Source organism: Grus americana, chromosome 3 (genome assembly GCF_028858705.1).
Source record: "Grus americana isolate bGruAme1 chromosome 3, bGruAme1.mat, whole genome shotgun sequence".
NCBI lineage: Eukaryota > Metazoa > Chordata > Aves > Gruiformes > Gruidae > Grus > Grus americana.
Genome location: NC_072854.1, coordinates 38,214,516 through 38,240,048, shown reverse-complemented (window position 1 = coordinate 38,240,048; position 25,533 = coordinate 38,214,516). Strand labels below are relative to the sequence as shown.

Sequence of the window (25,533 nt, the reverse complement as noted above, 5' to 3'; positions counted from 1 at the left end):
ACTGTCTTTTAAACTGCTTACTCTTAGAATGGGAGATATTGCAAGAACCACTACCTGCTCTAAAATGAAAGATAGTTCACTTACAACTCTTAAGTCTTACGTAAGTGTAACTTGCGGTTTTGCTTTTCAAGTTTCAATTCTTTCTCACTGAGAAGATTTAATTACCTTAACACACATTCAGTTACTTTGACATGATATTGAGATAAAAGTCATATCTACTTAGTCACTTACCTAGCATTCACAAACGCTTTTCTTGAATGGAGCTCTCAGCAGCAGAATTTTACTGTGAGATTATATTCAGTTCTTTCCATTTCCCCAGACAGACTTGTTACAAATCACTTGCTTCTGAAGATTACTTTGTATTTATCTTTGGGATTTTGCAGTGAGCAGAAGGCACAACTGAGGTTTTAATTCTCCTCTTACAGTAATTGACATCTTCCCTGTCCACTCCCTGGACAAATGCAAAAATGGACAAGAAAGAGGAGAGGGTTCTTTTTAAGGTTCAGAAACCAAAGTAACTATTGCTTTCGCATTGGTTTCCCATTTTTATATTTCTAGTAAAGAACAGCAAAAAGGACACGAGCGCTTCAATCTGTTTCCACTAACTCATTTATCAGTTGGCTTGAGATACTGCCTGGATCCGTGCAATAAGGTTGAAGTCTTTCTGTATTGAACAGGAATGTTAACACAGCAGAAGCAAAAATATCAAAACCAGTACAACTTACTTAATGCAATGTCTTTGCTTTTGGATCTCAAATATTATTTCAAGAATTCTGAGCAAAGTGTCTGATTTCTTGAATAGTGCGAGTTCCAAACGTTTTAGATGTCTACATTCTGATAATAATTATAATACTTACCTTGCTTGTTTCTGCACACACGCTTGCCTTTGAAATAACGCAAAGGTTTCAGAGCCCATGGTCTGCTCCCCATGAGTGGAGAATAAGCAAGGATACCTCCTGTGTAGGCAGCAGTTTGGCCAGAGGTCTGCTTGTGACCCAGACCCCAACAGTTGCAAGGGATAAGTGCACAGTCTAATACCCTGTTGCATGTCAGAGAGCCTCTTCAGTTGTCGCGAGTCACTGGGTACACCTGGGGCCTGTCCGATTCCTGCAGTGCCAGAATCTGATCTGTGCGATGGGAGGGGAAACACCTTTATCACCTGTGGACACAGCAGAGTCTGTGCTGGGTAGCTGGACCATAGGTTAAGACAGATTAGGGTAATAGAGAAATAAAAGCATTTATTTGATATATCTAAATTTAATAACATAATCACACAATTGTGATTCGCATGGGTGAAGAAGTGAAAGAAAATCTGTACTTAGTCTACTTACACAAGCGTAAATCTACTTACTCTGAGATAAATACATGGGTCTGTGGAAGCAGTTGAGGTCTCGGGCTTTGTGAAATCATCCCCTGGCAAGCTGCCTCTGCACAAGAGATCCTAATGGGGATTGCCTAACGATTCACATTCAGGCACCCCATTTTTGAAGTAATCCTTGTGTTCAGATTCTTTGGGATACACTTGAACATTTCTCTTGGGGGGAGCATAGTGGCTTTTATACGTGATCTTTCTTTTCAAGGTTTCTAGGATGTCAGGAGTAATTTACAGTCTCACTCCAAAACTCATTTTATTCCTTCTTTATTCAGAGCACAGTTTTGCAATTATTCATAATTAACATAATGCTTGTTTTTCTTCATCAGATATGGAAGTAGTTTTTTCCCTTTAAACTAGGAATTATGTCCTGTGAACAACACCGTGCTTCAGTGAGCAACAGAACTCTCTTTCTTTCCTCTAGTAAATCACTGGCATATCTATCACTGTACCTTACATTCAGTATTACTCTAAATGTTAACAATGCAAAGGAAACAAACACCTGAGTAGGATAAATGTTCATGGTTCATTACTGGCTGCTGAGTGATACCAGACGCAATGATAATTAACCCATTTGGAGCGATAGCTGTTTGGGGGTGGCTGATCCCAAAGCCTGCTGTAACAAAACTGTGTTCTCAGTTAGGCTGAACGTTGCTGAGAAGGTGATAACCCCTTGCGTTGCGTCTACTTTTTTATCGACACCATGCTGATCTGTGTTCAATTTGTTGATCTGTGTTGACCATCAGATCCTTTCCAGTAGATTGCAGTCTAATAAGCAGCCTTTCTCTCTGTTTTTGTACAGTTGTCCTTTGTCAAATTACATCCTAATTTGGTTCAGAACCTTTTTCCCTGTTGGTCGTGGCCATTTTGATTTCCACTATGTGGTGTACTGATGGCCCTTCCCAGCTTCATGTGGTCTGTGAATGAAAGAAGCATCTCTCTTGTACCAGTTTCCGGCAAAGCGACTGAGATATAGATTAGGACTAAACTAAGAACACATCACGTGGAGCCTCTCTCCATATACTTTTGTTTTAACAAGAAATTATTAACAGTTGTGCTCTGGGTATTCTCTTAAGAACGTTCAGTAGCTTTTAAGGCATTGTGAAGTTAAGCCATGGTTAGGTATATCCAGACATGCTAGTTATAGTGTAGCTCTTGGCATTTCTCCTTGCAGAACCCTATTCCTCTCATCTTCCTGAGGGTAGCCTTTAAGTGTTGTATTGATTTGTATCTTCCTCCTTCAGCTGTTAAACAGGGCTAGAAACATGTAGGTGTGTCTTATGTGTGATAGCACAGGTGTTGGGGAGGTCTGTCTACAGTTAGGCTTCCAGCCCTTGCGGGAGCTTTATGAGCAATTCTTCTACAACAAATTAGTTGAAATTATATGCTGTCATTTCTTCTTGTCACCTATGAAAAAAGTGTGTTATGAGTGTAGTTGAGTCCCATTAAAGAAGGATGCCTCATACATTTTCTGCTCCATTCTTGCTTAGATATTTATGGATGGTGTGTATGTGATTATGTTGGTTCCCTCCACTTTTCTCTCAGCAAGGCTCCTTTTCTCCACCTACAAATCTGCTGTGCAGGCAGAAGAGGTCTTCCTTTCAAGTAACAGGTTCTTGGCAAATAACATCTTATGCAAACAACCTTGACTGCTGGGAGTGATAATGGTAAATACTGCTGAAGTGAGAGTGTTGTAAAAATGTATGAAGAAAATTGAAAATATGGTTACATGGCAATTCAACCATAACTTGATCTCAGAAAATATATGTGAAGGTACAGTTAGAGGAAAATTACACTTTTCCCTTTATAGTAGTGTGCTAGGCAAAGATTTGTCAAAAAGTCATTGATAGCTTTTTATTTCTCATATGCATCTAGAGTCTCTCTGAATGGTTTACAGCTTTTGCAGGGGCCTTCTCCTATGTAAGAATTTGCTGCTTATCATTTGAGAGTTGAAAAATGACTTCCAGAAATAGTTTGTTTTATTAGCTTTAGAGGGACAGAATAAGCTAGAAAATTGAGTTTGTGGCTGAAAACCTGGAGTGTTGGAGTCCCAATGCTTTTATTACAGTCCATGTATAGTGAGCTGTTTATGAAGCTGTTACTGATGTATTCCAGAATATTGTTTATTTGTCCCAAGAATGGCTTTCATTCTGTATATGACTCTAGAGTAATTCAGCTCTCATAAAAGCACCAAACTGTGTCCTATTTCACTGATTTTCATACGTCTGAAATAGAATGCCTTTTCCTAGTGTTTCAGTAACTCTTGCCTGTAGAAAACACATGGGAGCACACAGACCAAGAGTTGACAGACTGAGTGGTGACCAATGTTTCACTGTTCTGTGCTTTGTCTAAGGTGATTTCTGTAGTATAATAAACTTCTTGTGCTATATCTGGAATGATTAAATGAGTGGGTGTGATTGCAAATGGAGCGTGAAGGTTCTGTTTTGTTTCAGATATTTTTTCTTCTGTTCCCTTCTTGAATTTTTTCATTGTATTAGGAGAACTGACACCACAGGTGGGATGGGTTGCCTTAAAAGAGCTGACTGAGCAGTCAGGCAGAGATTTTTGGAAGATGCAGTCTGATGCCAGTCAGAGTTTTGAGACAGAAGGGAAAAAAAAATACTTTTCAGCGTTTGATAGACATGTGGAAGCTATAAGCCTCCTGAACTTTGAATGCTTGGGCTGAAGCTTGGAGCAAGAGATGAAAGCTCCATCTGAGAACTATTATTTTTAGCTAGAGATTGTTCTTCAGAAGAAAGAATTGCTCTTCAGTACTGGTAACATCTTTTCCCACCTCTAGGAAAAGATGTACGCAACTTTTAAGTACAACTTTCAGGAGAAATATCCTGACTTTCTTGTATATTGAAACTAGACCTGCCATGTGCAGCATCCTTTTATGGCAATTACTTAGAACTTCATTCTTGTTCCTAAACACAGGTCTGAGATACCTTCCCAGCTCTTCAGAGCTGTCAGATTTTTGGTATCTAATCTTTCAAATGTTAAGTAGTCTTAGAAGTATTAACTGAAGTAGAGAAAAATGTTGGCATAAAACCTTTGTCTACCAAATAAGGTCTCTTGTATTTTTGCTCAAAAATTTTGCTCATGTTATCATTCCAGCTGAGCTTGTTGCTTAGGTTGCCTTTTTTGCTCATCTTTTGAAATTTAGCATTGAAGTCAGAGGAGCTAGGATTCTGACTGTTTTTTTTTAAAAGCAGATTTGCAATCCCAAACCACGTAGACATTTGTTAATAATCTGACCAGTAGCCTGCCTTTCTTCTTATGTAGCGTGAAAGATGCTGATGTGTCACTACTCATCTTGCAGGGTACTGCTGTTGTACTCTGCATTAGAAGCGTTAAATGCTATATACATAGTAACTGGCAATGTAAAGATAAGAAATTGACTATAAATGCTATTGCTTAGCTGCCTCGTTCTAATTTTTTAGAAAAAATAAATATGCTATTAAGATCTCTTATCACATTTAATATGCTTCTGAATCAGGATTTGTGATTCTGTAATATGGTGGAACGAAAAATACAATTCACGCTTGTATATTTTTTCTGTGTCATTCTTCATATTTATTTGTGAAACACTGATTCAGGTAAGCACAATTTTGGTAGTTCTCATGTATCTCTGGTTCATATTGCTGTAGCTTAGCTATTTTGGGAATCTGAGGATTGGTGATGAGAGAAATGTCAAGTTGGATGGGAAAAAATTGTGAATTAAAAGCAGCAAGACTATCTGAAACTAATTTAAAATGTATAGCCTGAAACAACTGCATTGTCAGGTACTTGATTCCACTTTTACGAGATGGTAAGAATGTACGAAACGCCACGCTGGGCCAGGGCAGTGTACCATCTAGCCCAGTATCTTCCCCTGACATCCAGCAGTCTTTAGAGTAGCACATGAGCCTCCGCACTTCCTTGTAGCTCTCAGCTCTGTGGCTGTTGTATTGAGGATGTACAGAGGGTACAGCCCTGCCTGTTTCCTTTACTATCTGTTCATGCCTCTTTTGACCATCTATTCGAATAAACACTTTTTGACCTTGCTGGTGCTGTATACCTCCACAGTCTCTTGTAACAGCAAGTTCCAGAAGTTCACTACTGCTGTGTAGTAGTACTCTTCTAACCTCTTCTAAACTAATCTCCTGTTAGTTTCAGTGAGTTGCTTCTAGGTCTAGGATTGGAGATTTAGCGAGCAGCAATTCTGCATTCATACTGGCAAAATGGACATGGGGATCCTAAACTTTACACTGGCATTACAGCACTCGATGTTCTTGCTGATTCCATTTTGGAGTGAGATTTACTGGCCAGTTTGCAGCAATGTCACATCTATTCAAGTCGTACTTAAGTCGTATCTCTATTATATTCATATTGTTTTCCTTGTAACACTGCTTTTTTGAAAGCCAGATAGTCTAAATGCAATAGTGATGATCCATTGAGGATAATTTCATAATTTTACGTCAAACTATAGCAGCTTTCAACTTAGAGGCTTACAGTTTGTTTCTTATAGACTTATAGACTGTTGGGTTCACTTGGGAACTGTAAGTGCTCAACTCCTATAATGCCTTTGAAATGACAGTACCCATTTGAGCGGGCAGGAAGCCTATAACGAGCCAAGAGTGAAAAAATAAAACTTATAAAAGACTGTTGGACAGATTGCTGACAAGAACTGCTTAAACCTCAAAACTTGATTTACTGAATTCTAGGATCTTGGGCTGTTTTAAATTATTTAGCATTTGTTGTTTCTATTGTATTTCTCCATGACAGGCTGTATAAACTAACAATACTTAGATTAACAAAATTATTTAGGCTGCTAATTTTACTTGCAATACTTTTTAAATCAGTAAGGCTAAAGCAAATTGGGAGTGTACGACTTGAGATGAAGGAAGGCTAATTTGTGAAGTTCAGGATATTTCCATTTGTGTGTGGAAACAATAGGATATTGCTGTTGGTTGCTTATTTTGAATGCTGTAGCATCAAAACAGAACAAGCAATTCTCATGCTGGCTCCTCTGAATTCTTAAGCTATAAATGAAATAATTTGTATAACTAATAGGCATAATAAGTGATACCTATGTGGACGTGAATGTTTGAGGAAGAAGAAGAGGAGATCTGACCAGAAAGGTGGAAGGTGTTGTTCCAGGGAATAAAATTGCTGCAGAATTTTAGAGTTTCAGTCAAACAATTGCTGAAGGCAGGACTATAGATCTACTCAGAAGCAAACTGTTGGATTGACCATGCCCATTTTCCCTCCGTGTATGGTTAAGAGAGTATTAAATTTGGTTTACATTCTTCCCAGAGTGTACGCATTACCATAATACCAAAATTAAAATTTTTCCTTACTTCATGGCGACACTGACTGGATTCTGGTGTTACGGAGTTTTCCATAGTCCCGGAGGAAGGCATACAGAAATCAGGCGAGTGCTCCTGCGGGCCCTGATTTTGCTGGCTTTCCTGGAGAAAGCAAAATTGTACAGTGTGTCGTTGAAGATGGTTCTTCAGGGAAATGACTGCAGGCATGTGTGTCAACTGGATGTCCATGTCTCCAATGCTGCAGCTGGGGCTTTTCGGCTGGAACTGCTGGGCAGCTGCATAGCATCAGTAGCAGAACTGGTTAGAAGTTGGGTTTTAAACTAAGCACAATTTTTCTTTCCCCTGTAGACATTAATTTTTCTGAACCCTCCAAAACTGTTTTATTTTAGTATGGAAATGTTGTTGAGGTAGTTGCACTTTCGTATGTACTTCTTTTTCCTTATTGACTGGCTTCCCAGCTGTCCTGTGTCTCTCATGAAGCAATATGGTTGAACAATATAATGTGTTTCCTCATTTTTGTCCAAAGTTGGTATCTTGTGATGGAAACAATTGGGTGGCCTACAGAGAACACTGGTGAAGCATTTCTGAGTATTTTGTACACTAATTTTTTTCCAGATTTTAAACTTCCTCCAGAAGTTGGGGAATATTTTTAATTGGAAAAAAAAATAAAAAAAGAATCCAGCATAGTTTTGACCAGCTGGAATTAGTGCTGGTAATACAAAGAATCATCTTCTGAAAAAGGGACTTAAAGGTGCTCTAAGAAGAGCCGTCAGATATTTAATGATTCAGTGCATTTGAATCTAATATCATTACCAAATGTGAGCTTTACTGGTTGTAGTCATACCTAAAAAAATTGCCCATCAATATTCTCTACTTCCTCTTTTCAGCTGTTTGCATATTATTGCTGCAAACTGCTGTTCAGCTGTTGTATTTCAAACAGAAGTGCCTGCATGTCATTAATATTATTAAGTCCTCTAATTTTTCAAGCATGTCATGATGATTAAGAAATACTAACTTTTGTCTGAGTTGGAGAGATTTTATTGAAAACTTTATTTTGTTTTTCTGAAACTGATGAAACTCACTGGCTTTGCCCCTCAACATAGCAATTCTGCAGACACTTTTAGCACCTCTGCAGCCCTCCTTTATGTGTAGGACCACTGAATTTAACGCAACTGTCTGGTTGAGTTTCTGTTATCACCAATTATGTCTGATGCAAGTCTAAGTCAGCAAATTGCTTCAAGAACATAGTGTAGTAGTACCAGATAATGGGTTCATTGATTGCTTTCAGTAGAAAGTGGAGGGAACATACAGATATAGTTGATTATGAAAAAGTTTAGACTGGAGATTTGGAGCTTTCTAATATCAGAGCAGTGAGATTCCTGCAGAGCCTTCTAGTAGGAATAATATTGTCAAGAAACAGAATTGCTTTTAAGATGAAGCGTGATAAAATTGCAAAAAGGAAGGCTTTGACACCGTGCCTGTTCTTGCAGGGAAATGAGCTTTTTGGCTGGGATATGCCTTCTAGTTCAGTTTTCCGATTCTGTCACTGACCTGCCAAGAGACTTTCAAGTGCACCTTCACCATATCTGTTTTGTTCTCTGGAAACTCTTCAGAGCGACAAGTTTGCATGTGTGTGGAGAGCCCACTGGTACCACAGTCTTGATTAGTCTGCTATTCCACAATGTAGTAATTGTCAAGTGTGGTGTTATTTCTTTACCTATGGTGCATTCTCCTACATCTGAAGTCCATTCTAATTAACTTTATTTGCTAAGGATTTGTGGTACTTTATCTGCAGCTGTCTTACTTTCAGCTGTTTCATCTGCTCTTTGAACGAGGTCATCTATTCCAAGGCTTCTCTTCTCACTGAGCTGGTGTCTGTGACTCAGTCTTTCCATGCCTACTTTACTTCCCTTTTGTCAAAGCTATGTTTTAGTCTGTCTGTAACATCATCTCCTGCATCAACATTGACTTAACCTGGCTAAACCTAGATTCAATCTTCCATTTAAATCCCTTCTCTCTTCCTTTTCTCTTCTTCTGCTCTTGCTCGTGTCCAGAACTCAGCTGCCAGGCTGCATGTCTTTGTTCCTGTTCCTCCTGCTTCTAAGCTGAGACTAGGTTTCCCTATTTCTTGATCCATAAAATTTTAAGAAAGCTCATAAAATGAAATTAAAGTGCCCAAATAATCTGCATTCACTGATCTGACTGTGTCAAAGTATGTGTGTGCATGCAACGCAGCCCCCCCAGTGCCATCTCAGAAGGGTGGCTGATGGCCTGTGTGATTCTTCCAGCTGTGCTTCGTGTCTGCAGCAGGACAGCAGGACTCTGGACAGCTGTGTAAGTGCTGCGGAGGCATGGATTATACAGACACTGTTAAATCTCTGCCGTAGCAGAGGGAGAAAGCTTTGGAATAGTTGAAAGGGAAAACTAGGGAATTAGCTCTGGGGAGAGGAGATGTTAAAACTAGGGACAGTTTTGTGAAGGGTGGAGGGGTTGTTTATGGAAGAGTATTTCCATGCACAGAGGAAATGTGACAGATGTGTGGGGACACATACTGGCTGAGGACAGGAAAAGGGGCTAGTGGAAAGTTGATCTTTCCAGATTGGCAATTAGCCTGCTGTGAGTTTTCAAAGTGGACTGTGGGATATAGTAAAATCAGGTAGTTTGGGCATTTGTGACCTGTGTCAAAAATGTTGCTATGCCAGTGTATGTTTTTGAATTAAGGTTAAGGTTATTTTTAGGAAAGGAAGCTGGGTTCTTGGCTGCTGGTTTTATTTATTAATTTATTTATTTAGGATTTCATTGCTTGTTAAATTTGACTTGTGGCCACACCTGATATTTTAATGTGTTGTGTCATACCTGCATAGAAGTGAGCATCTGTACAAATTTTGCCACAATCATATCAGTGAAGAGGGAAAATGGTGATAAAAATAAACTGTTCCATGAAAATTATGGTTTCAGTGGGAAATGGAAAATACGGCATATGTGAAGTTCTAACTTTAGTAATTAGGCTTTTGTTTGGCAATGGTTTGGATTCAATGTGTGGAAATAATAATTTTTACCATCAGCGAATTCTCAGGATCAACCAATTCTGTGATTTGTGGTGTTCCTTACTTTGCTGCAGGTTCATGTAATTACATCTTGAAATACTGAATTTCCTTCTCTTCTGAAGTCAGCACATCAGAAAAAAATAACTTTAAAGCAGCAAGCTGAGAGCTTTTTGTGAACAGTGATTACAGCTTTTATTCGTACAGCAGGATAACTTCTCCTTTTGGATTCAGGCATAATGTTTTGTAGTGCCTGGTATTTGTGAATACGTCTATATGGAATATCAACAGCACTGTGGAAGTGATTTAGTTTTACCCAAAGGTTTAAAAATCAGAGACCAGAAAACATTTTCATCTTTATATTGTTCTGAAAATCCATTTCAACTTCAGAAATGGTCTCCTGCTTGGTATAATAGGCCTTAAAAAGGGAATTAAGGTTTATGGAGCATATGCAAATCTTCATGTGGCACAGCTGGTAGGAATAACCTGCATGAGAACATCCAGGGAAGTGCTTTATGCTCTGGCCAGGGAACCCAGGGCTGTAGGTACAGGGCAAGAGCAGTGCTGTGCTATCACTGATCATACAGACCATCGGTTCACTCAACTTTGATTTCATTTGATCTTTTTTTTATTTTCCAAATAATTTTTCTTGGTTGATTCTGCTGAGGAAGTAAGTGTTACTATTTGTTGCTAGTCTAGGGCCCTGAATGCACACCTGTTTCAATACTGTTAGGACAGGGTGTCAAAGACACCATCCCTCTGGTACTAGGTGCCGGTGTTGAGGCTGCTGGTTGTTCCAACAGTAGTGGTAAGGAGCAATGGGAGGCTGGCAGTTGGAGTGGCCTGGTGAGAAGATATTGGCATCTAACATGAGTACAGTTCACATCGTTTGCCTAGAAGTTTCAACAGTTGGCTCTGTCCTAATAAGCGATAGATCAGCTGTGAGCTCTGTGGTTATGGGCCATATTTGCTACATAGCGCTCCCTTGGTTTGTGGTTTGAGCCTTTGCTAGGACTGTGGCATAACCACTAGTAACACGTTATGGCACAGGGATGCCACACTGCTTAGTGGGTTTACTGCCTGCGCATGGGACATACCACCTCTCGGCTCCTCTCTCTGCACTGCCTGGATGAGGAACTTAGGCAGATTGCCTCGCTTAAGTCAACCCTGCTTTTCAGTCATGGTCTTAGGTGGGCTTGGCTGCTGAGGTTACAGTACCAACTGTTCGCCCTGCTTTTGCAGCAGAGCTGTCTAAGCCACTTGACAGTCAAGTCCTCAGCTGCTGCAGTTTAGAGCATATGGTTGAAGGTAAATTATTGCCAATTTTGGATTACTTAAAGACACTGCGCTGTGAGCCATGGCAGTTTAGGAAATGAGTGATGAGCAGTTCAGATGTCCAGGCAGGGTCAACAGCTGGGGCCAGTATCTCCATCTGCTGTCTCATCCCTGCTCATCAATCAGGTCACTGGGTACGTAAAACTTAGTGATGCAACTACCTCCCAGTGTGCTCACAGTGCACAGAACCAACAGGTCACACCAGCTTTATAGCATTTCAGTGTTGGTTCTGCATGTCTTGTATTTTCAGCTGTAACTACTTTTTTTTAAATAAAATTAATCATTGCTTAATAAACCCATGCTGATTTATCAAAATTGCATCTAGAAGTCCACTTCTAATGGCTAGATGCATGAATTTCAACAGTCCCTTCCCTAAGGCCACGACAGTCAGCATGAGCTCGGACCAATACGTAGACATTTTTTTTTTCCAAACTCATAAGGAAGTGTAAAAAATTTATGATGTTGCTTTAACAAGACCCACTGGGATTTGGGATTATTTATCTAAGCCCTTATTAAAGACAAAAACTTTTCTATGTTTAGGCATGCAGAGCAAAGCTGCTCTTCAGACAGTCCAGTGCACTTTAAAATTTAAGAGAACTTGATAAACATAGAACTGAAATAATGGAGAGAAGTATGAAGGATCTTTCCTCTGTATCCCTTTACCCCAAAGCCAAAGTGGTTATATTAAACCACTAATATAACAAGAAAAATGGAGTGACAGCACCTCTTGAATTTTAAGGCCATTTCACTGTACTAGGAACCGGCAGTGGAAAACTTTTACCATTGTTAGAAGGAAACTATGTGCGACACTGAAGAAAAAAACAGAAGATGAAAAAGATCTACCTCATTCCGTAGCAGGAGGATTAATTTTCCTGTACAATTAATCAGATTTCCTAACCTCATTCTTCAGCACCCAAATCTCTGTTCTTTCTCTATGAGATAATTTTTACTCACGTATACCTCTGTTGGGACCTCAATTTAGTATCCCCCTACTGCCTTCTCCTAGGAAGCTCTACAAGGAGAATTAAATGGAATGTATTTCATGAGATACTTTATGTTCAATTCCCTCTTGTTTTCTTTCAGTAATTAGGAAATTAAAGAGATTCTAAGGGCTTGGACATGTAAAATCTGATGTAAAATTAGACCAGTGAATTAAATTATAAAAATCGAACCCAATATTCTTAACAAAAAGATTTTACAAGAAGCCATAGTGTGGTTGGTAGAAAGTTTAAAGTTGCACACTTTCAAAGCAATGTAGTTGCTTTAGATTTTTTTGCTCCTTTTGTAAATCTGAGCAATCTGTCTATTCAGAAATTTTGCACTCTAAACTTCAACGTACTCTTTGTCTCTCTCAAGAAATCAGCCATTCGTCCTTTTGTGAGAGTTATATGTTGATAAATGCACTATTTCATTCAATCCTCCTTTGGGTAAACTTCTGCCCTTTTCATTTTCAGTGTTCGCTGTTTTGAATTAAGCTTTGCTTCTGATTTCCTTTTACCAAATCAGTAAAGACTGCTACTCTGCCAGCATTTCAGAGTGAATTGTGTTTCCATACTGTAGGTCATTCAGAAGCACAACTGAAGCATCAGACAAAATGATGTCACAAACTCATGAAACTGAGTTCACTGCTTCTGCAGGCATGTCCAGATCCTATTACTGTATAGGGTATTCTATCTTCAGACTTAAATTCCCCCACACCGCAAGAAAAATCCATAACACTGCATATTTGCTGTAATGCCTTAAGGGTATAAGTTACTCTAGTAAAGGTGAATTTTATGTTGCCATTGTCAGAAACCTTATTTTGGAACTGCGACTGGGAAAATACACTTCCTCTTCTTTTCAAAGGTTCATTGAGGCTTTGTGATAACTAGCTCTGAAAAGCTGTTCGGCGAGTTTCCTCTGAAACAATTTCCATTCACTGGCAGTCCGTACAGGGCGGTCTGCAGGTAAGTGGGCTGCACAATCCCAAAAAAGTCTTGAAGAGAAAACGCAAGCCTGAACATAGCTGGGCCTGGTATTACCATTTTTACAAGCAGTGACACTGAATATTGCATGAAAGGACGCAGACGCGTAGATGTTCTAGATTATTGATTAAGCTACAGGTGCTAACCTTTAAGCAGCATATGCATGTATTTTTACACTGTATAGATACAACAGGAATAGGCAATCTCTCCCATGCCCCAGATAATAATTAGGTTTTGTTTCACTAAGTATTGGAAGCATTGTCTTGGAATGTTTTTGTGTTCACCTTGCTTAATGTAGAATGATTTAGTCTGGATACAAAATTCTGCTTTTAGGAAGCAGAATTTGTAAAATAATCTTTAGATCTGGTGAAGCCCCAAACCATTATCTTTCATCTCTTGAATTGTGTTTTGGTTTTTCTGCAGCATCTGAGATTTGAGATTTTGTCAATCATGGGTATTGAAACTGGGCAGACATGACACAGTTGCTCCTACTCGGTAGATATTTTAATCAGATCTAGCAATTTGGAAGTCATCTGGTAGCTGTTTTGGGCAAGTGAACCAGGTATTTTTGGACTGACTTCAGTAAAGTCTTGGTGAGCAAAGGAGGACTTCAAGCAGATGAAATTGGAGAACAGGTCAATCACAGTTGGAACTATGAGCTGAATTAAAATAATTCTAGAACTTGCATTTGTGATGCCTAGAATTATTATAATGGTAAGTATAGTTGTATTTAAATCTTAGACATTCTAAACTAGTTTCTTTTGAAATAGATGTACTAATAAAATTCCTTGCTACGGTTCACTGCCCCTGTTTTCATTATGAGAAGTTCTACTCCTCTTTGAAAGCTAAGTTATCTTTACTGTCTCCAACTTTAAACTTTTATGCATTTACTCTTTGAATAGTTTCCTCATCTCAGAATTGATTGGGTGAACTGCAGTGAATTAAATACCATTTCAAATGAGATGGGTCTTCTCTTTCTTACGCATCTGACCCTCACTGAGTCCAGGCAGACTGTTTGTGAGGTCTTTGGAAGCTTTCATACTGAACTAGGTCAAAAATTTTACTTTTGTGTTTGATGTGCCTTGCTATGATGGATTTGGGCTTTTTGATTCCCTGTTGTTTAAATTTTCGTGTTTTACATGGTGCAAAATAATTCTCAGATACTGAATGTAGTGTTGTACGTAGGGAAACTTTTTGCTGAGATACAGGGCCCTTGTATTTGTGAAAGGATACTTGACACCATGTGTTTTATGTTCTACAATAAAACATTTCATTTTGATGATTTTTAAATTAAGGTTATAGTTTCATGAAGAGTTGTAAAAGCACCTCAGGAGAGGAGTGCTATTGATAGCATCTGGGTGTTGAAAACTCAATGATATCGATAAATATGTCTTTTTCCTGAGTCTGCCTCCTATATTTTGATTAGAGTTTCCAACCTGTAGGAGGGAAAGGAGGGAGGAAAGAGTTGGTAAAATTGCTCCTGTATAAGAGTTTGGTGGAAGTGTAGCCCAGGAGAGAGCAGAGACATTTTGTGTTTTCTTTGAGGCTTCTGCCTAGTGTCACGATGCCCGGAGGAGATGAGAGGCAGCCTGTTGTCTCAGCCTCTGGGTGGGAAAGTGGGCTGCGTACAGGAGATGCTGGCTGGTGTGCACCAAGGAGCAAATGCCCCCTGCATTTACGGTGCATCACTGGAGGGTGAGGGTGAATAGAGGTAACCAGCAGAGTTGTCCTTCAGTAAGATTATGGAAGTTCTTGGGCTCGGTTTATGAAAAAAATACACTGAGGCAAATATGTTTGATTTCTCTGGGGAAATGAAGTGTGTGTGACAGTCCTTTCTGTCTGCCTTGCCAGTTACCTACACCCTCCTCCCTCCAACCCTGACTTTTAAACACATTGAACCATTTCAGAAATAAACAGTCTGAAAGATACTTTTCCCCCAGTTTCTGAAAAATAGGTGACTATATAGAGGAGAGCATTCTTGTTAATGCACCTGCTGAGAAAAAGCTATAGTTTGAAAACAACAGTTAGACCAAGAGTCGGCTGAGGAAGGCAGCTGGTCCACCAGACATCACTGCTCTCATGAGGTGGAAATGCTTCCTTGAAATTATGTGACTCTCAAAGATGAGCTATCTGGAATTACCTTGCATTTACTGTAAAGTATCCTTATTGTAGCAAAAAAAATAGGCCTGTAACGAAAGCCTACTTATATGTGATAAGAAACTATTCATTGTTACTTTAGGTAGAAGGCTAATGATTCTTAGATTGAGCACCTGCTACACATCATGACAAAAAGGAGGAGCTACAAGACACTTCAAGGTCCTTATATACGTACTTTTCAGAAAGGGAGGACACTAATTGCCTCCAGGAGCATCCTTATCTTCCTGAGGCATATAGCGAGCAATTACCAACACAGAAGTATTGAGAAACTAGGGGAAAGGTAATTTGGGCCAGGGTCCCCACGACCACCGACTCATAAGCCCCCTACCCAAATTATACCACCTACTCAAAAGACAGAGGCGGAGAAAGGAACTGAGCATGTATTCTGGTTTGCATACTAAGTGAAGAAATATGAACCAATTATTGTAATGGGGAGTGTACCACTTTGTAATCTTTATAACATTTGTGTATAAATATGACAAGAGTACCAGCATTAGGTGCCTGATTAGAGGAACTATCCTCCTGACACCCAGTGCTGCAATAAAATGAAATGCCTGTTTCTTAATGCTAAATTGGTGTTAAAGAGTTTTCTTTTATTGCCAAATTTCGATGACAATATTCATGTCAGCAGTTGCTGTGAAGGAGCTTTTACATAGTACTTTGTTTTTCTACAGCCCTACTGTGTACTTCTACACTTCAGGAAATTAGAGTTGTTAGAGGAGGCTTACTCCCATTTGCCAGAGCAGTGGCCCTTATTTTTTTATATACCTGAAGTGTTGGAAGGTTAAAAAAAAAAAAAAAAAAAAAAAAAGAGGTAACCTCAGAATTTGAGTACTGTTGATACACGCTGGGAAGGGAGGCTTTTTCAGTCAGTGGTGCTGCTGCTCACATTTGCTGTTCCCTGGAAGTAAGATGGCACCAGTCAGGCTTTTAGCAATAGGTCAATAGCACACTGCTCTGTGTCCACCCCAAGCACCGTAGTCTACAGCTATTGCCACACATTAGGGAAATGATGAGCCATCTGTTCTAATTTAGAGTAAGATGTATCCAGGAAGTAATCAAGAGGTGCTAAAGGTGAAGAAAAGTATTTTAAGGAGCAGGCAAAGCTATCCCTTCATTCTGAGTTGCAGGCATATTCAAGAAAACTGCGGTCTAGAGTCACAGTAGAACTGTTGCCACTCTAGATGGTGATGACCATCAGCAGTGCCATACTCCACTATGGTGAATTATCAGCAGTGATCTGGCCACAGCAATCTGTGTCTTTATTGTTTTCAGCAAAATGATTTGAATTCTTTCCACTTGGGATGCTGTAAGACATTCAAAAGCTGCAGCTTAAAGCCTTAACACAACCATTAAAGTGAAGAAGCACATTCTAAAGTATTGGCCGTGCAGTTTTTATGAGAGTAATTTGCTTCTCCTTTTAGTGGGACCGCGTTGCTTTGCTACTAAGAACTCTGCAATTACACTGCACTTTGGAGCTGCGCCAGCGATTCTGCATAGCGTGGATGTTCAAGAGCAGTCGCAACAGACTTTAAGCAATGCCCAGCAACAGCTAAGCTCCTCTGCTTTTCTTGGTTTTGTAGAAGAACTTCTAAATTAATGTGTGAGTTCTGCTCTTGCATCCAGCTAGGCAAAAACGACGTAGGGAATTTTAAAAAGTAGTTTCAAGGAAATACATTGTGATTGTGTTGAATTCTGTCTGCCGTGTTTTCTTCCTATTAAGTCTATATATATTTGAGCATCACAAGTCCAGCAAGAGCTGTTTTCTCCATGACCTTGTATTTCTCAGTCAGATGCTCTGAAGCAGAACTTCATTCTAACTGACGAAAATTTGCTGCAGTTTTATGCTTTTACAGTTTCAGCTTTTGCCACAAACTCTTGAACTTGCAGATGAATGAAGACGGAATTTCTCTCCCCATATGCAGTTACTATTATGGGTTGGCTCTGCAGATATAGCTGCTGCTGCACCTTTATGCACTGTGGTTTTGCTGGGAGGCTTGGAATTTTATATCCAAGGTCAGTTCCCGCAAAATTAAAATTCCTTTTTGTCTTCATTCTATGATCAGCCTATTTTTCCTTACCTGGTGCTGAAACTAAAGATGATAATGTCTTAGTTATACTCACTGACCATCTGTGCATTGTTTGAGTACTGTCATGAATTTTAAGTTTAGTACATTTGCAGCTGTTCATGGTCCCACACATCTAGATGTCCCATTGAACATAAGTCTGCTTTAAACATTGTTGCTTGATTTAGCTTTTCATATATTCACTTTAGATATTGCGAATCTTCACACCTGCTAGTCCTTCCCTGTGATGTTTAAGCTTTATTTTAGTGTTTCTTACAGCTGAAATACTGTTTTGTCTTCTGCAGAGACCATACAGTTGGTGCTGTTTTGCAGTGGAATGAACATATTTTATGGGTGATAGGGTTTGCAACTTAAAATTAATGCTTTTGAAATTGCATAGCAGCCAGCTGGAGGAGGGAAGGCAATGTGGAAAAGCAGTTGGTGAACACCCAAAAATCTTTGGTCTGGAGAAGTATGTTGAGCATTACTTCGAAATTGCATGCTCCAAGGCAAAGTTACTCCTGGACAGGATTAAAATCTCAAGATTTATTGCCATGCAAAAAGTTTCATGGAAGCAACTTTGCTATGGAGATAGCTTTCTGTGATTCAGAGGAATAATCTACTTGTAAACAACCATGGCTGTATTGGCACAATATACTAACACAGTTGTTTGGTTTTCTGATTTTGCCCTTTCCTACTTTGAGAAAAAAAAAAGAATTGAATTCTGTGGGCTATACACAGGCTTTATTTGTGCTAATACTATTTTTGAGTACCTGTATCAAAACCAATGTAGTTACATGTAAGTTAATATAGGACAGTCGAGTCTAATAAAAATGTTGGTTGGTCTGAAACAAAAGAAAGGAATTGGCCTGTGCTTTACAGGTTGAGATAGGCAGCTTTTACTTCTCTCTCTGACTTCCCTCAAATAGTTTAAAATAATCAAAGCATGTTGAGAAGTAGTAAAGTAATTTAAAATACATAAATAAAATGAACATAGTTGAGTTTCATATGCAGTTATCTAATACAAACAAAATAATTTAATCCACTGTCTTTTAATGTACCTTTTAGCACGAGTTATTTAACCTATGCTACAGATTGGAGTTAGAAATGAGAAAATTGCATGCAAGATACCTGTTTTAAATTACAAAAGCGTTCATTGGAGCAAATAGCATAATTTTACTTCAAAGGTCCTTTGAAATATTACAAGCACATTTGATACTTCTTATGTTAGCCCTTCTGAAATGTATTATGGCAATGGGCAAATGGTACTCCAGTGATGTTAAATTTGAATTTTCATTATAAGCCTTTCTTATTAGTATCAAATAACTTGTCCTTTTCAAATGGTGACACACTGAAAGTTCAAGAAGGACTTACATTTTGTAGGATAAGGTATTTAAAACCTGCTTAATTGTTTTTGTAGTGGATTTCTGGATAACTTCTTTTTGACTAGACTCCAGAAGTGCATAGTTGCTCTATTCAAAATATGCATTACCCAGAAAAAAGACAGAAGACTGTTAATAATGGTCATGTGTGTGTATACAACTGTTATATATATTTACATTAATTTATAGAAATATGCACAATTGTATAATAATATATAATTAATTACCATATAATTATATATACTCTATTAAAGTATATGTACTTTATACTCTAGATGTGATGTAACTTTATTGTAAGGATTATATATCAGTAACTCTATTATAAGAATGCTTTACAGGAGAGAGTATTTAAGACTACTTGGAAATATAGAAGTTCAGTTAAATAAACCCTCATCCCATCTTTATAGTGGTGCGCTGAAAAAAATTAAAGTTTAGAACTTAGAGATGGAGCTTCTCTTGTTGGCCACCGTAGTCCATTGCAATAAATCCAAAGAAGCACCTCATGTGGGTCCCTGTAAGTCTTCTTACTTCCCTTGATACGTTCCTCTCCTCTTGCTCATTTCCTTGCAAGGACGCCAGTGTGTTAAATTTCCATTCTTCCCTTCGTTGTCTCTTACAAGAATTTTATTACCCGTTGGTTTTGAATACCGTGCAACTAGTAAAGATCCCAGGGAAGATTTGCTCAAAAACCTCACTTGACACTCCCAACTATTGGGGATGAGTAACGGACGGCATTAGAACAAGACTTCGGATGTTTTAGGAGAGAACTGGTGATTCTGTAAAGTAAGCGATTTTTCCACAGGAATTTGAGGGTTTTTTCCAAAAGAATTTGCTGTACGGTGTGGAAGCACTGCACTTCTTAGTGTTCCTTATTACTTAAATTTTGGCAAGAGTTTAGCAGCTAATGAGCATGCATTGATTTTTATGTCATTTTTAGATCACTGCAAGCATAATTAAAAGTATAAATAACTTAGCCTCCCGGTATATTAAGTATATAAACACATCATCAACCATAATTTAGAATTGTTTTTAGATTAAATCATTTTTACAAATAGTTATCTAATTTAGCAGGTTTGTCCTTTGGTTCAATAAAGTCATCTGTCATTTATATCAGACCTGTAGCTCATGAAAGGGCAGCTTTAACAGCATTCAGTGAACTCTGAGAGGCAGGGTTGAGCCTCTGTCAGCTTTTATATTGGATTCTTCAGCACAGCCTTGATTGAGCAAAACACTGACGCCATAGCTAACATAGTAATCTCCTTCAACGGTTACACAGCATTTGGAGCCCTAAATGCAGAGCACATTTACTTAGATCGTAACTAAACAAGTCAAGTTAATCTGGTGCCTTGGTAGCAACACTGAGTAGTGCTCCAAGTAGGAGTGTTTTCATTTTCCAGTTTTGGTCTCTGTAGACTACCCAAGGTTAATGCATTTATAGATGTAGCCCGGTAAATCAGAGGTGGTGATAGGAATGCTACTGATAAATGGCCTTGGCATTGATGGAAGAGGCTTCTTTTGAAAGAAATGCAGTCTAGTGAGAAGTCTAGTAGAGTTTTTCAAAATCTTGTGAGAATTCTTATCATTTTTTCCTGGTTTTGAAAGACAAAGATTTCTCTTGCTTCACTGACATGCTGTGAATGTTGTGTTTTTCATGAAGACTTAGGACGTTATGGATGGGTTCCATGACCTGATTGATGACTCTGTTTGCTAGTACTTAGATGAAGGAATTATGAAATAGATGTATTTCATGATTTTGGTGTCTTAAACCTTGCTTTTAAGGACACAATTTTGAAATGTTGCTCTGACTTATATAGGCATTTTAGCAATTCATTGGGATCAATTCCATAATGAGCAGTGGAGAAATACCATTCTCTGATGCACAGTGAATCAAATGAGCTTATCCAAAAACATTGTGATCAATTACTTCTGCTGGAGAAGTAATTGTCTTATCCTTAGTCTTACCTGAGTAGTTGTTTTCAAGTTTTGCTCATCTCTGCTTTCAGAATTAATTGGTTGAATTTCAGATAACATTTGCTGATTTATTTTTTTTTTAAGAAATCCATATTTCCTTGGATTTCCCATTATTTTCAGCTATATAGCTTTGAAAATACCACTTCATTTTTTAAAACATTTTTCACAGATTACTATAGGTAGGTTTAGTTTCATAGCTGTATTTCTTTGACCGGTTATGGGAACGTGACAATCATATCATTCTCTAAGTTTCTCCTTCAAACAACCCGTTCCTTAGAGAAAGCATTGAAAAGGACAAGGGGGAAGGGGGAAGATAGTCTCAGCCTTTCATCTTTATTTCTTACTTGTTTTGAATGCTCCATTCTGACAGTTTAGCACATAGCACATAGTTATTTCATATCAGCATCTAGCGGAGTAGCCAAGTATCTTTCCCCTGGAGTAGAATTTTTCTCTGTTCACTTTCTGTACTACTTCAGTTCAGTTCTGAAAAGTATGCCAGAAATATATTAAACAGTTTGATTAGCATTCATCATATGTGGTTCGGTCTGTCTCAAAATGAAAGTTATTTGAAGGTTTTAATTATATCTTCTAATCTTATGTCTGTTTATTGTGTTTTCATGGATGAGACTCATGTATATCTTGTAGATAGAACAGAAGGGGTGAGTTCGATGTGTCATATTAATCTGCATCTCAAGTTTGATTAAGACTGGGAAAAGCTCTGTCTCTTGCCCTTACAGGGGATCAGTTCCATTATCACCAACCCTTCTTCCTTCCCAAAACTTCAGAGATTTTATTTTCTATAAAATTGAGTGCACTGAAGTAGAAGCACCAAATCTCTTAATTTCGCTCACTCTTTAGAAAGTATAATAGGCTGTGAAGAAAGTGTTTACTTTGCTTATAGTAGTTGGTTTTCTAGATGGAAATGTCATGTTATTGAGTTTATGCTAATATTGTCCCAGATAAACACCACTTGATTGTACAGTACATATTCTGATGAGCTCTATCAGCAGCTTTTCTCTATGGGGTAACTAATGTGAATTTTCCTCCACTATTCACACACTGATTTTCAGGAAAACATGAACCTTCTCCAAACCTAATATATTTGAGTTCTTTCTTAAGAAAATTTGGTTGAAATATGCTAAGGAGTTTAAAAGTTCTGGGGAAGTGGGCGGGGGAGGGAGGGAGCAAAGAGGGAGAAGGTGGTATGGATGGAGTGACAGACAGGATGCTTAGAATGATTTGGGTTTTCCCGTTGGTGAGATCTCCGGCAGGCAAAACTGGATGATGATGATTTACAGAGGTGGATTTAATGTCCTGTGAAAAAATTCACTCTGACATGTCCTTTTCTTAACTCAGAGCATGCTCCTAGTTTGGACCATTTTATTGAGTATGTTTTACTACATCTTATTGTTTTAAAGCCTGTTTTCTAAAGCTGACTCACATGTCCCTCAAACGCTGTCAAGGCCAATACGTAGTGGTGAGGTCTTACCTGTCACAAAGTCAGTGCAAAGTAGATACAGTCTTGTGCCCTGCGATGACTTAGGGAATCTGTAAAATTTATGAATTTTATTTGATACTGAGAGTCATATTTTTGTCAGACTGGGAAGTCCAGAATCTCAAGGCTTCTTTGCAGTGTAAAAATGTGAATATTTGCAGAAGGAAGAACATAAAATAGGATTATTTCTCATGTTGACCTCACCTTCCTCCAACTAATATGTCTTGCCTCCCCCTTACTCCTTTCAGCCAGCATAGCAAACTGTGCTGTGCTCTCTGGGAATTATGCTGGCTTTTGTCTTTACTCACAAAAGGAGCAGGCTTGGCCCAGCCTGCTTTCTCTCAAGGGAAGCTCAGAAGCAAGAATTCATCACTGAGTAAAGGTATTAAGGAGCAGAGGAAGAGAGCACATGCATGCAAAGTCCTGTCTACGTCCAAAGTTACCATGCATACATCTGCGTCCAACCAGTTTCTTTCCCGTCTTCTTCCTCAGCCCTCCCAAAAACTCTTTCTGACAATTTGCCCTATCTTAATGTCAAATTGAATTTATTTATTTATTTATTTATTAAGATCAGGAAAGCAAAACACAGGTTTGTTTATGTGGCTGAGGAACTCTCAGCCAGCTCAGACTGTTGGCATTTGGCATTGGTCTGGGAGGAAGCACTGAGCTGATGGGCTGAGTTGTCCTCCTTGGGTGCTCCCTCTCCTGAAGAGCACTGTCAGTAAACAGAAAGGAAACGGTCTACTCTCCTGTACTGCGAGACAACTCTCCTCATACAAAAAGGTTCCGTGAAATTAAGGTGAAAAACCAGGCGTTTATTTTGCTTTTCTTTTGAGCATAGACATTTTTCTCCTTCCTCTACAATGAAGATTATGGAAAAATACTCCCAAGAGTACTAGGGGTAAAGAAGAACAAAGCGACACAATCTAATAAAGCAGTGACTTCCCACAACCACTTGTGTTACATGCTGTGAAAGGACAAGTTGTAAAGTCTAATTCCTAACGTGAGTGTTCCTGGAGCAGTAAGTGCTAGGACACACATGAGTTTTTTGCAGTAAGGGAAAACAGTGGAATTGCTTCATGAAGTACTAATAGCTGAGCCATTAATAAACAAGAATTGCAATATAATTCGGCTAGTTGTCTTTATGCAAACAGCCTTTCCCCCAAATAAACCAACAGCCACCAAAAAAAAGCCCTAGTGCACTGTCAGGGCTGCGAGGGTTGGACTTTTAAATGAGGAGGTGGCTCCAAAAAATCCTCAAGTCTCAACGAATAGAAACAGGATACTGAAGTCAGTTGTGATGTTTTGAATATTGCTTGGAATTCTGAAAAGTTTCTTTACAGAGAGAGTGTTAATCTGTGGAAACACCTCCCAGGGACCCAGAACCTTAGCTTATCACCTCCGGTCTCCAAATTCTGTAGCTGTGTTTGAAGGTGCCTGCACAGTGCTTTGTTTAGACTTGCTGATTTCTGAAAAATTGAAAGCCCCAGTTTTGCTAGCTTCACCTAAGTTTGCCTGTATCACCAGACAAGATTTTAAAAAATGTCGAAAAAGACCTAGTAAGGAACACATAAAGGTAAAATTCTAATTATGCGTGGAAATGAAGTTACCAAATGATAATATAAAATTCAATTCTGGAGCACAATAAACAAGACTGCTTGGTTGCTGGCTGCTCAGTGCTCATCATCTAGAGCTAGATGTTCCTCCTGGAGTATTTACAAAATCTCTGGACCAATCAGGGCTGCCTCTCCTGGGCTTGGCCACTTGCATAGTCTTTTAAAAGAATCCTGCTTCCTTTCAATAGAGACAAAGTAGTTGGGGCTTAACTGGAGGCTTGTATCTTTCAATAGTGAAAATACTCCAGGGTGTTTTCTGAACTGCTCACCTTCCTGTCCAACCAGACAGGTTTTTCTGTAATAACTTTAAACGGCTTTTCCACATCCATCTGGTGCAATATAGGTGTCCAATGACATACTACCTATAATGAAGGCTGTTAATGCATGGCAGGTTTTGGAATTTCTTCTTTGGTATGTTCTCAGCCACGTGTGGGGACCTTAAGCGATGCACTGCCATTAGGAGTGCCGGAGGGTGCCTAGCCCAGCCAGCCTTCTTCCTTCTCCTTACCATGTACAGGTTAGAGCTCCTTATGTCAAAATGACCCGCTGGCTTTGGTGAGGGTTGAGAAAAGACATGGTATATTTGGTAATTTAGAAGTGGTATCATTCTCTTTGTCTTTTATTTTGGATTTAAAAAAAAAAAAAGTGAGGGAAAGCACTCCTTTTTTTAAGGAGATGGAAGCCCCTCTCACCTTGTGTGCATTATGGGTCTTGCTTCTGCGTGTGGGAGCAAAAGTGGGTTCTTACATACTCATAGATAAAAGAGGAACGAGGAGAAAATGTAAAGGTTAGGAAAGAAAAAAACAGTTAAAATTGAAGAGGCTAGTTTAAGTTGATTGAAGGTAAGAAAGTGAAAATACTCCCATTCTTTGAAGGAAGATGTATACATTATGCTAAGTAGAACATCTTCTAGAATAGCTAAGAGGGTGATACGTAGAGGTAATAATGGAAGCATGTACAAAAAGTGCATTTGCAAGCTTATACCTAAGAAGCAGTACTTTACAGAAAATCGGTGGGTTTGGGAGACCTGAGGGAATGAGAATCATCCAGATGGACACAGATACTATGAAGAGAGTATTTGCTCAGTTTTCACCATGGTGAATGTTGGGGTGATGCCTACTGTTTTAGGTGCTTAAAAAAATGCAGCTGTTTCTAGATAGGACATTAAAACAAGCTGATATGTTCATGAGCAGCTGTTCAGTCACAGTAATATATTTCCAGAAGAGCCAGAGGAATTTAAAAGTAAAAGCTAAAATTATTTGTTGAAATCATGAAGTCTTGGACATGCAAGGGAGTAGCAAGGATTGCCTTCCAAAGTGATGCTCTCAGATCTGCTGAGAATAATTGGTGTCCATCTTGCTCTGGAGTATCTGATACTAGCTGCTCCGATAAAATTATTGAAGTAACTAATCAGTCTGACAATTTGTGCATTAAGGAAGAAACAAGCCTGAACAATAGGAAGTGGAAAATTCTTGTATTTTGAGTTAATCTTGTTGAACTAATCTTGTTCTTCAGCATATAGTAGCTGGTAAACATTTCTGGTTTATAGAAATGTGGTAAACATTTCTAGTTTATAGAAATGTGCTTTCAGAATGTTGTTTTTTATTACTAGCTCTAGAAATCTTAATTCTTTAATACATCTAAAGCAGAAAGCTGTATAAAATGAACTAGGATTGAGTTTTTGGTTGGTATAGACTGTTAGTAAGGTTCCAGTGAGAGCACCATAAACACCAATTTTGAAAATCACACCTGACCTCCTGTCTTTTCAGAAGTGAAAGGACATTTTTCTTACTAGAAACAAGTGGAGGCATTATTTTCT

The 25,533-nt window shown here is 38.7% G+C and overlaps 1 protein-coding gene across 3 annotated transcripts in view; it reads left to right on the top strand.

Annotated features, from left to right (window-relative positions):
* UBE3D (ubiquitin protein ligase E3D) overlaps positions 1-25,533 on the top strand; it is an 88,894-nt gene that overhangs the window by 24,738 nt on the left and 38,623 nt on the right. The window lies entirely within an intron of this gene.